Below are 12,186 nucleotides of genomic sequence, written 5' to 3'. Positions count from 1 at the left end.
ACCACGTGGGAGGAGAGGAGATGATGTATAATGGCGGCTTCTTGGTGAGCAGGGCCGAAATGATGGCGGCAGCGGTTTGTCAACGGCAATCTTCCCTCCCTCATGGCGCACTTAGAGCTTCAAGCGGCGGCTTGCTCCTTCTCGATTCCCCTCAGACTGGTGGCGTCATGCTCTTAGCTCCCCTCCTTCCTTTCTTTCAAGCCTTCTCCCTCTCACTCGACTGGCAGCATTACGCTCTCCCCTCTTTACTCCCAAGGCGATGGTTTTTATAGCGAGAAGGAGAGGTACCTCCCCTTCCCCACGCGGCCTAATGCATGGCATATCCCCCTTGCACGAGCTCCAGCAAGGAGCTTAGTCATCTGTGCCATACCCCTCTCCTCCAGCACGGCCTTCGGTTGGAGGAAGAAGGGATAATTACAAAAAAAAATTTGCCATAAAATATATCCTTATCCTTTTGACCTCCTCCCAAGAGGAGGTTCATACGAGGATATTCGTTTTCTTTTTCTTTGGTCTCTATTTATGCCAATGGAGATTGTACAATTGCACTGTCCAAATATTCGATGCTGGCATTCCCTTGCATGAGTATCATGGGGATTGGAAATATTTTCAACGGAAATATTACAGAATAAGTCAATCATAGTTATGGTTCAAGCCTCTAGGTTGTGATACCACACTGCAACTCGTCCTTTCAGAGTAATCTTGAAGAACATCATCAAGTGTCCTTCATCTTGAATTTGATAGTTAAACATTAACTTTTGGAATTCATTAGTGTGAATTTCCACATCTTCCTCTGCTAACCCATTAATAATGGATAGAAAAAACCCTAAGGTTGGCAAATCCGCCATTCCAGTAGGGATTGCAATGGGTTGAGCCACCATGGTAACAACTGGATTCACTAAAGGAGATCGAACAATTGGAACTATCACTCCACTCGAAGTGGACGGACTGATTGAAAGGGGGAATTACTAGAGCTTCCTCCCCCTAACGAACTATGTGTCAAGCTAGGGCTACTAAGACCCCGCCATTGTAAGGATATTGCATCATTCCTTTGTGGAGAATATCTTCTATTTATTTTGGCCTGCCGTCTAGCCCATTCAGCTCTTTCTTACTTTTGAAGCTCAAATTGACGGTCTTGTGTCTCTATCTCATTGATTTTTGGCATACACTAATGAACTAGTCCCTATTGGACCAAGATTCTGAAACCGCCACTTATTAGCAACTCTCGGAAAATGCATCACATGTCAGCACCTAAAATGGGCCCAACACTGGCTACAAGCATTAGCAATGCCTCTCTATGCTCCAAATCCCACACCCCCTCGGCCTCATGGCCAAGAGCGTATAAGGAACACACTAGGGTCTAACTACTATCATGAATCTTGAGTTTGTTTTGAACTTTAGTCCAATGATTAAGCCTCACACTCCTTAGAGGGAGTCCCTACACATACATCGATATAAAATACCTTGTAATCACAAATAGAAGGAGGCACCCCTACGGCTGAATGCCGTGGCCCCACTGCAACTCTCCTACACCAAGGGGATTGGCCCCTCAATGCATCGCTAACACAAATAACATAGGTGTCACAAACTCCACTCTTATTTAAAACAATCCAGGAGATAAGATATTTCATCACTTAATAGTTTTCCAAGGAACCCAAATGCCTAAACCTAGAGCTTAGGTATCTCACAACTCTTAGTGTGGGTCATAAGTATAAGAAACCAATTGCAATGTATCGAGGAGTTACCATGTGATATGCACAATGCAACTGTGAGTGTCATCGTGCTCAAACAATTTATGATTTATAAATCAGTGTTGTGAGAGGTTTTGTTGTCAATCATTGGACCTCCTCATTCAATCTCTTTGGTCTTGCTTCACATGCAAATCCTTGTTGATGAAGATTGAACCTACTTGCTCATAGCATTTGGCTAACAAGATAGAGGTGTTGATGTTGCATTTGAAAGGTTAACACTGGATCATGATGCAAGTTATCAATAGCATGGTGGCAAAGAGGATGGTGTAGTGTAAGATACATCCACAATAGCTACAAAGTGGGTTTTGGACCTCTCGCTATTGAAAGAAGAAGAAAAAGTCCACCTCTGCATGACTTGGTTAGTATGGTACAATAGTAACTCCTACTCTTACTTGTTGCTTTAAAATAATGATAATGATAATAGTAATAACTCAAAGCTTTTATGATTAAGTCTTTTGACTTGTTTTGAAAAGCTTGTCCATCGAGGGTGAAATGGTCGAAATGAAGAGGTGCAATCTAATCAAAGATTAGTCCGCCTTGAGAAAGTTACTAAACTTCATTTACAAACCTTAGTAAGCTTTATGAAAGCTTAAAGAAAGCGTTGATGTCTCACAACATGGCAGAATGGGACGAGAGCAGAATGGAACTTCAAGTAGGTGATCCACTCTCTTAAATCGGAAGAAGATTACCTTAATATATTAAGAAATTACTCTTCGAGTCCTTTTCCTGACAACGTGGAGTGCTTTTGAGGAGATAAAAAGATAACAAGCAACCTTTGGAATTAGTCTCTGTCTTCAAGAACTCCAAAGAAAGCACATCATTCAATGTTAATAAATAACCTTTTGAACCAAAATCTTTTGTGTATAATCTTTGTCCAATGGATAATAGAGTGATGCTTAATGATAGAGATGGTGTTTCCTCCAAGGATGGATAATGACTCTTCTTCTTGATGTTGCCACACAAACCAATCACCTAGCTCTAATATACCAATGGTGAGAACTTTCACTATATAACCACCAATTATTAATAAAAATTTGAAAGAGAACAAATTAAAAGAGAGAGAGAGAGAGAGAGAGAGAGAGAGAGAGAGAGAGAGAGAGAGAAGAGAGTAAAACAAAAGAGAGAAGAAATTGAGAAAGAGTACATGACAGAAGATTGGGTACAATCTTTCCCCATGCATGGGTGAGCACCTCCACCATACTTACATATAACATTAGTTTAAGCTTTTGTGCTCAAAATATGTTGAAAGCATTCTTTTTGAGTTCTTGCTTTTCCTTGCCTTATACTACTTGCTATTATACAAATAAATAAAAACACACTCTATTCTAATAACTTTACAAAATAATATCTTACATTCTATATTATATACATCAAAATAAATCTATTGCACATGTGTAAAGACAATCTTTGGCTTGATAGATGCTTCTTATAATATTTTTTCATGTTGTTAAGTGTATAAATTCCACACATTAAAATGTGCACTCTAAAATAGTAATTCCACTTAATTTTGTTGAATTATCTTCTCAACGCAACACAAAATACATTAGTAACTTTCCATCTATCTACTAATCATCATAATGCGATCAATATTGTATGTACATGTTCACATGATAAGTCATGAATTATGCGGCAAATAGACAACATCCACAATTCTATAACACCCTTACGCACCATAGTGCACTAGTTTCACCTAGTGCAATGGACTGGCACATGAACTTTCAACTCTAGTGCATTGTTGTGCACTAAGCCTTACCCTAGTGCACATACATTTGTGTACTATCCCACTCTTGCATAAAACCTTGCATAACTACTTGCACTTAATACATACACCTTCTACACTCAAGTTAGCTTGACTTCATTTAAGATTCCAAGTGCATAAATAAGTGCACAACATTGTGCCGCTCCTACTTGCACTTATAAGAGTCTCTTTCGTCTCAATACTACCAACCCATGCCCACCTTGTTTGCAAGGGAGGTTTGGAGGGAAGGAGGAGGGATCTTGCAATTCACTAGCATGCATGAATGTGCAATAATATGCTTATGTGCACTAGCATGCATATATGTGCACTAGTACTAGCACTGGCATTGACATTGGTACTAGCACATGTACATGCATTTGAGTATCTTTAAGTACTCTAGTGTCCACATCCCCACCCTCCACCATTATAAGCCTTGCCTCACCTAGTTCACTTGTGTGCACTTGAGTTTACTTAGGTGTACTTATATTGACACTAGCACATACTGATATTGATATAGACTAGCATGAACATATGGATGTGCACAAATGTATACTTGTGATGTGCTTCTATTAGCAACTCATCTTATTGGGCTGATGACATTGTGCATAGTCTTGAGCAAGGATTAAAAAAGCACAACTAATAAACCTCTTAATTAAAACCAAACTCTACCAATTCATCGTTGGTCAATTGTATTGTCTAGGGTAGGACGATATTATTTGGTAGTGCACTTGAACAAGTATGAAATTGAGGACATGCTACAAGAGACACATGATGGCATTTTTGGAGGATACTCCAGCGTGAATAACAACCCAAAATTTATTTATGATGCCAGGAGGCATATTCCATGGTGGATTCTGTGAGGTTTTATGGTGGATTTCGTAAAATTATATTTATTTTCCCGAGCTTGTGCGAAAAGTTGATGGGGACGCCTGTCCTTTTCGGGCGTCTCGTTAATTTATTGTGCAACTTGGTGATTCCATAGTGGGTGATTTTGCATTTTTAAATTAATGGATGTTTATGAGTTTAGGGTGCGCACTCGTATTAAATTAAGGTTAGGACAGAGTTCCAACCTATTTATTTATTTTGTAGCTGAAGAGTGCTAGATATTCACTTTTGTCAGTTTAATTTTACTATTTTCTAACAATTGTAACAAGCAGGATAAACATTAACTAGGGTTTAGACACCCCGTCACACTGAATGGGGTATTTAAGGTGTAAGAGCCCTAGATTAGGGCAACTAGTTATTATCAAGATCATACTCTTCACCTTCATCTCCAGCTTCCATGGCTTCCTCCTCCCTTCTCTACTCCCTTCTCTCTTTCTCTCTCTTCTTCTAGTCTTCTTTCCTCTTCTTCTTGTTCTCTTTCTCTCTCCTTAGCTCTCCTTCTCTCTCCTCTTAGCTCCTTTCATTACAAGTGGTATCAGAGCTTCAGGCTTTGGTCCTTTTCCTCTTTTCCCTTTCTCCCTTTTCAAATCCCAAAAACCCTAGTTACTCAACTTACAGGTATAGGTACAGCAAGAAGGACTACAGTTAACTTCAGCTTTTTGGAGCAAGCAAGAGCTATGGCTAGAGACTCAAACATATCTGGAGGTTAAACGGTTAAAATAGCAGGTCATCACTTCTTTTCATGCAAATTTTAAGGGTGGATCTTACAAAATTAGAGAATTTAGAAATGCCTTGCGACTGAGTGCATCGGCAACTATATTCTCCTTTCCAGGTCGGTATTTGATTTCAAAATCATATTCCTCCAGCACTTCAATCCATCGGCGTTGCCTCATGTTGAGCTCATTCTGGGTAAAAATCCATTCGAGACTTTTATGATCTGTCTCTAGGGTAAACTTGTTACCCAGCAAGTAGTGTCTCCAAAGCTTGAGAGCATAGATGACAACTAACATCTCCAGATCGTGGGTAACATAATTCCTCTCATGGCTCTTCAGTTTCCTCAAAGAGTATGATATAGGATGACCTTCTTGCATTAGCACACATGCTAAGGCAAGTGTGCTAGCATCAATTATCACTTCAAACTCCTTACCAAGGTCCAAAAGTTTCAAGATGGGTGCTAATACCAAGATTTGCTTTAGTTTATCAAAGCTAGATTGTTCAGCAGTTGACCATACAATTGCTGTTTGCTTCTTCAGTAGATTGGTCAGTGGCGCTGCAATCAAAGCATAGTTTTTGATAAAGACCACGTGCCATCCTGTCAATCCAAGAAAGCTACGTAATTCTTTGACAGTCGTTGGTGTTGGCCACTCGAGAACGTCTCTGATCTTGGCCGGATCCACTGAAATTCCTTCCGTTGATACAATGAATCCCAGATATTCAATCTATCACTTGAAGAATGCACACTTCTTCTTTTTGGCATAAAGCTTGTGTGCCCTTATTGTTTCAAGGACAATGCGAAGCTGGGGTTCATGATCTTCTTTCTATTTGGAGTAGACTAGGGTATCGTCAAAGAAGATGAGTACGAAGTCATTAAGATATGGCCTAAGGATATCCTGCATTAACTTGTTGAAGGTAGCAGGTGCATTTGTCAGCCCGAATGACATGACTAGGAACTCAAAGTGTCCATATCTTGTGGTGAATGCCGTCTTTGGGATATCTTCTTCCTTGATCCTTATCTAATAACATCCAAACCTGAGATCAATCCTAGAGAAGATCTTCGCACCTTGAAGATGGTCAAGAAGTTTATCTATTCTTGGAATGGGATATTTGTTCTTAATGGTTGATTGATTCAACCCTTTGTAGTCAATGGATAACCGAAGCGTTCCAACCTTCTTCTTCTAGAACATCACTGGAGCTCCCCATGGAGAACTGCTAGGATGGATGTAACCTTGTTCTAACAGTTGTTTGAGTTGCTCCTTCAACTCAATCGCTTCCGGGATGGACATTCTATATGGTCTCTTTGCGATTGGTGCAACTCCTGGTGCTAGCTTGATTTCATGATCAACTTCCCTTTGAGGCGGAAGTTCTGTCAGCTCTTCAGGAAATACGTATGCGTACTCCTTAGCCATGAAGGTTCTTCACTAGACTCCTGATTCCGATCTAGCCTATTTAGCTTAATCAAATAGACATGTAGCCCCTTTCTAACTCCTTTTATTATCCGAGATGCTTTGGCCAATTGAATTTTTGGCTTCCCAGCCTCTCCTTAGGTTGTAACCAATTCCCCTTCAGAATTTCGAAAGGAAACTTAGCCCTTTCCTTAATGAATGTGGGCATCATTAGGTTAAGCCAATCCATTCCGAGCAAACACTTGTGGATACCTAGGTTTATAACCCTGAATCTCACGAAAGTCGACTTTCTCCCCAATAGGAATTCCACCTTAGCAGTTTGCCTGGTACAAGTGACCTCACGACCATTTGCTAATTCCACACGCAAGGTGGGTGCACAGACTGGTGAGATAAAGGAATGTGTACTGCCACAATCAATCAGGGTTTTAAAGCTTTTACCTTGATAATCCGATGGAGACTGAATCACCAAGAATTGGCAATTCGGTCCTTTCATGTGAAGAGCGGCATGGACTGTTTCCCTCTCAAAGTCAACTTCCATGGTTGGGTCTTCATCATCATCAAACTCCTTGTTGGCGACACTGGCGGTTCTCCCTCTAGTGGCAGCTCCTTGGCCACAGATGGTTCCTTGGGATGGTCCTTGACGTTGTCCTCTGTCCAACTTGGGACATTGCCTTTTGAAATGACCAGGCTCATTTCAATGGAAGCAACAGAGATTGCATCCATTACCTTGAGTAGGAACAAAATTATTTACAGTGTTGGTTCTAGCTTTCTTCCTTTGTCCTTGACTTTGACCCTGTGCTCTCTTCACCTGGGACCTATACACTCCTTTGTTCTGATCCTTGTAAGACCAAGTCTTGTTATTTCTTGGCCTGGTCTGCACCTCCTATATTATGGGTGCAGCTCGAATGAGCACATCCTGAAGGTTTGTTGGGCACATTGATTCGAGGCGGGTATTTACGGGTGGGTTTAATCCAGCACAAAACTTTGACAACTATTGTGTCATGTCCATTTGTGGCGCATACTTCAAAAGAGAGACGGACTTTGAATAGTAAGAATCAAGGGATAGACCAAGCTGCTTCAGTTCATAAAACTCGTTCATCTTCTGTGTGTGATAGGCAGGTGGTAGATATCTTCCTCGTACTGCTCTTTTTAGCTTCTCCCAAGTAATCGACCCTTCGGAGATCCCATGGTCTCTACACCATTGCTTCCACCAAAATCTTGCTTCGTCGGTAAGCTTCAATTTGGCGATCATCGCTTGGTTAGCGGGTGCAATAGCGACTGCTTCAAAATAATCTTCCATGGATTCGATCCAGATCTCGGCATCAGTTTGGACGGTCCTTCCCTTGCCATCAAATTCTGGTGGTTTGATTTGCTTGAGAAGAAACTTCTTCTCCTAAATCACGGCCGTACTTGGTGTAGGGGTCGGACTAGGGATCTGCACTTGAGGTTGTGCCTAGGCATTAGAATTCTTTACATTAAAAACTTGCCAAACATTTCCCGCACTACTTTACATGCCTAGTTCACCTTTCAGCCAAGTGACCTAATCACTTAACGTCATACCAATACTCACAGCCATGACATATATTGATAAAAAAAAGTTTATTTCATTCATATGGGCATAGCCCTTTTGAGTACAATTATTTTTGGGAAGATGGAACAAGCTGATACATTAATTTAGGGAGAATATGATTGTGTTACATTCAACTACGGGAACTGAGTAATAGTATGGATTAGGGTCGCGGATTTTCAAGAATCGATAGGTCATGGGAAGATTAGGGTATCCTTGTCTTTGATACCCATTCTTTTCATAACATCCCAACACCTTGATTCTGTCGACAGGGATTATTCGAGTCACTTCCTCGTACACATACGTGTTCTCCTTGACCTTTCGACCGCCGACATGTAGGGTTGCTTTTGCTTGATCCTCAACAAAGATGAATAGCTTCACGATCTTTAAGTCCTCCATCTACTTGATTCTCTTCAAGTTGGTTCAAAGGTATGCAAGTCGGTGGGCAGCTATGTAATAAATTTGTGAATCACCCATCCATCTCCGTTTCATGTACAGGGGTGAAGGACTGTAGATGCGGTCGAGGATATTCATCATACCTAGCTTCCGTTAGTAGTCCGAAGCAAGCATCGCGATCACAAACATAACCTGGAACACCAAGAAATTTTTCCATGCTTCGCGACTCTGCAAGTCAGCATCGATAAGTAAGTAAGGAAATGTTCTTAACAACAACATTTGCTCTACTTCTCCTTATTAAGTTTTCTTGTAAATATTAGTTCCTTGTTGGTTCGCTCTGATACCAACTATAACGTGTCCATCTGTTCACTTGCAAGACACGTCTTAGCAACCCATTGGGAAGAGAGTCCAGAAAACACCGCCCGATACTTCCATGGAATGTCATGGGGTTTGCAATCTAGGTCTTCCTAAGTCTGCACGAAGCAGAAGCATTCTGGCCGTTCCTATTAAGGACCGACATGAATCAAGGTTTCCCTAGTGGTCAAATTCCTAGAACGATAGCTAGCGTCGGTGAACTACTTTATGCAGAAACGTCAGGGTCAAAGCAGATGCTGCACTTGGTTCAAGGAGAATGGGAAATGAGAGGGATGCAAAGCTCGACCTTTGTGCCCATAAGGCATAGTCCCATTTCGTTCCCCTAAAGCACCATAAATCGGGACTTCTAGCTTCCTAGATTCTAAGTCATTGTTACCTTGCTAACAACTTCTTTGAGAAAAGTTCCCGGCCAACCGGGACCACCCTTCCGTAGGACGAACCTACCACTTTCCTTAGGGTTGCTTTAGTTGTCTACTTACCTACCACATTTAGTTTGACAAGCAAAAACAACTTCCTTAATTAGTCAATTAAACACCCATTCCTTCACATAATTTAAGCACTAACATAAAAAACAATGTCAAACAAGTTCCTTTTCAACAATTGATCTTTTTTATCAGTCTTTGGAATACATCATAATAATCCAGCCCGAAGGCAACCCATAATCTGCTCGAAGGCAATCCAGCAATCCTGAGGGATTGCTATTCCAAGTTTCCGCCCGTAGACTAGTATGCAGGCCTCGAGATCCAATCCCGAGTCACGTCGGCCTCTTGTGCAGGACCCAGAGGCAAGAGATTTACAACCAGAACCCCCTGGCACCCAAGCGTCCTGCTGCTCCAAGCAGCACCCATGGAGAGACCTCTCTCAGTGGGTTCGGTCCATGTACTCGGCACGGCTAACAATCCCCTTGGATAGGATCAGGCAGACAGTCGGGGGTAACTGACACTGCCTCTCCCTCCAGGCCTTCAACCTGAAGCATTAATTATTTTTCCATCTTTAGTTCCTTGAGCAAGCAATACAAACAGTGCTCCTAACTATACAAACACAATCAATCCAGTGGTCATTTGTTTGGCCAACTGCTAAGGTGTGAATCCTTTTCTCCGAATGCATCCAGCATTCGATCCGAGATCAATTGCAACTTGGCAAGATCCCCAATGGTTTTTGTTGTTTGTTTACCCTTTTATCCTTGGGTTAGGGTTTATACCCTATTAACCCAAATTAACCAACACCTTGGGTTCCTCAAATTAAGACAGTAAATCCTGGGCAACCTTGTCGCCCTAACTCAATTAGTCAATTTCTTGCTAGGCAATTCATAGTTACCCTAACTTGGCAACTCAGCCTCACAAAAGGTGATGTAGCAAGATGACTACTCATCCTCTTGCAAATTAACTTGTACTTAAATCCTACCAATCCTTGTTCTAAAGAGTGGCAAATCTATCTTGTGACTTAAACACAAAGCCATGTGACGTTGCAACTTGTTGTACGGGACAAGTGTCGCACCTAACTTGTGGGATCATTTCTCCCATCAAACGAAATTCCTTGGTCAAGAAATACGTTTGGTCAAGATGTAGGGTTTGGGAGTCCTCTTGACCCAACCCAGCCCTAACCATACTAGGCCGACAACGTTTGGCCCTAGGGTTTCTAAACTCAATCATAAGTCTAGTATTAGGCCAATTTTCCCTAGGGTAAAAACCCTAGATCGTTATTATATGGGCGTCTAACTAACCCTAACATTCCGTGAATGTGGGTAGGACCTTTGGGGTCGGAATTATCAAGTCGGTTTTTTTGAGTGCGATACTAAGCAGAATTTTAATGCGGCTTAGCTCTACCTAGCGCATTGAAGTGTTCATCATTTGAGTTATACCCTTACAATGAATTACCTAATTGATCCAATTGTCTTGTGATAAGAGGTGATTTTTCCTTACACGAGATGCAAATCCTTTTCCTAAGAGATGTAAATAATTACAAAACATAACATTCCATGCAAATATGCGATTCATAGACTTTTCCTTCTATGCAGCTAAAATATTTCAATGATCATTTCTTTTCCCTTGCACTAAAACTATAATGATGCAACGAAACCAAGCTTTAATGATTGACAATTTAGGACTAACTCGTATAGAACCCTAGGTTGAGTTTCAACAAGAAATATACTTATAAACCCTTTGTCCAATGCATTGAATTCATGATTTAATATGAAATGCATCTTCTTCTAAAACAACTTCGATAAAGAAGTTCATGCATAAGTGAATGTCATAGGACTATTTATTGACTTAATCCGTCCTATAGCATTTAACCCGACTTAAAATGCAAGCATCCTTGCATGCAACAGGTAAGTTCATGGTTTCCTTTTCATGAAATGCAATTCTTTGGACAACATTCAATGGCATCTAAGATTAACCTTTATACGAATCACGTTCATGGATTTAAATCATAAGTGCAACATGCGACAAGCTCTATCCTTCTTAGCACGGTCCCTCTTCTAATTTATGCATTATACATTCAAGGGGATTGCAACTACCCTTGTTGATGGGAGTGCAAGCAATTTCAATGAATCGGCATGCACTAACTTTGTAAAACAAATGGATGAATGCATTTAAATTTTTCTAAAAACCATCGTGCTTAACACATCCCTTTTATGCAAGAAATACAATTAGAACCTAGGCATGAGGACTCGCAGCGATGTCCACGCGTAAACTTGGGTTGCAGGCTCCCGCGTGTACACCTGTGACTTGCGTATATGGAAGTCTAGGTTTCTATCCATTGGTGCAATTGCATCCTATGAACAGAAACTAACATTTCATGTGTGTAATTTTTATGCAGATGCAAATCGTGATTTTTATTGGTTAATTTAAGCATTGCTCTATGCGAAGGTCTATCATTTTATGTAAAAATTTATGAAAACCTTATCATTTCATGTGCGTCAATCCATGAAGAATCCACTCTATATGTCCACTTGACTCCCATGCAATCATCCCGTATTTGCAATATTTCGTGCAACAATATTTCATGTACTAGCTAGTCAATATTTCATGCAACTCATGCACTTGACTTTTCATAATCATGCACTTTAAGTATGGAAGAAAACCATGAACAATAAGAAATAAGAATAGCGGAAGGGTTAGAGGACACCATTTTTGAGGGGGTGGTCAATGTCATCTTGCTAGGTGTCACAAGCCATCCACGGACTTCCGGTCTCTTGCATCCGCGTAACCCTGAGTGTCCTTGATTTCTTGATGGCCGCGAATGAGTCTTCGTGTTTGGCCTTCTAATTTCTCTTCTTTCTCACCTTCTTCTTCTTCTTCACCTCTCTCTCCCTCTTCTTCTCCTTCTTCTTCTTCTTCTTCTTCTTCTTCT

The sequence above is a fragment of the Lygodium microphyllum genome, chromosome 28 (genome assembly GCF_053477565.2).
Source record: "Lygodium microphyllum isolate KBCC chromosome 28, Lygodium_microphyllum_v1.1.10, whole genome shotgun sequence".
Lineage (NCBI taxonomy): Eukaryota > Viridiplantae > Streptophyta > Polypodiopsida > Schizaeales > Lygodiaceae > Lygodium > Lygodium microphyllum.
This window is presented reverse-complemented; position numbering follows the sequence as displayed.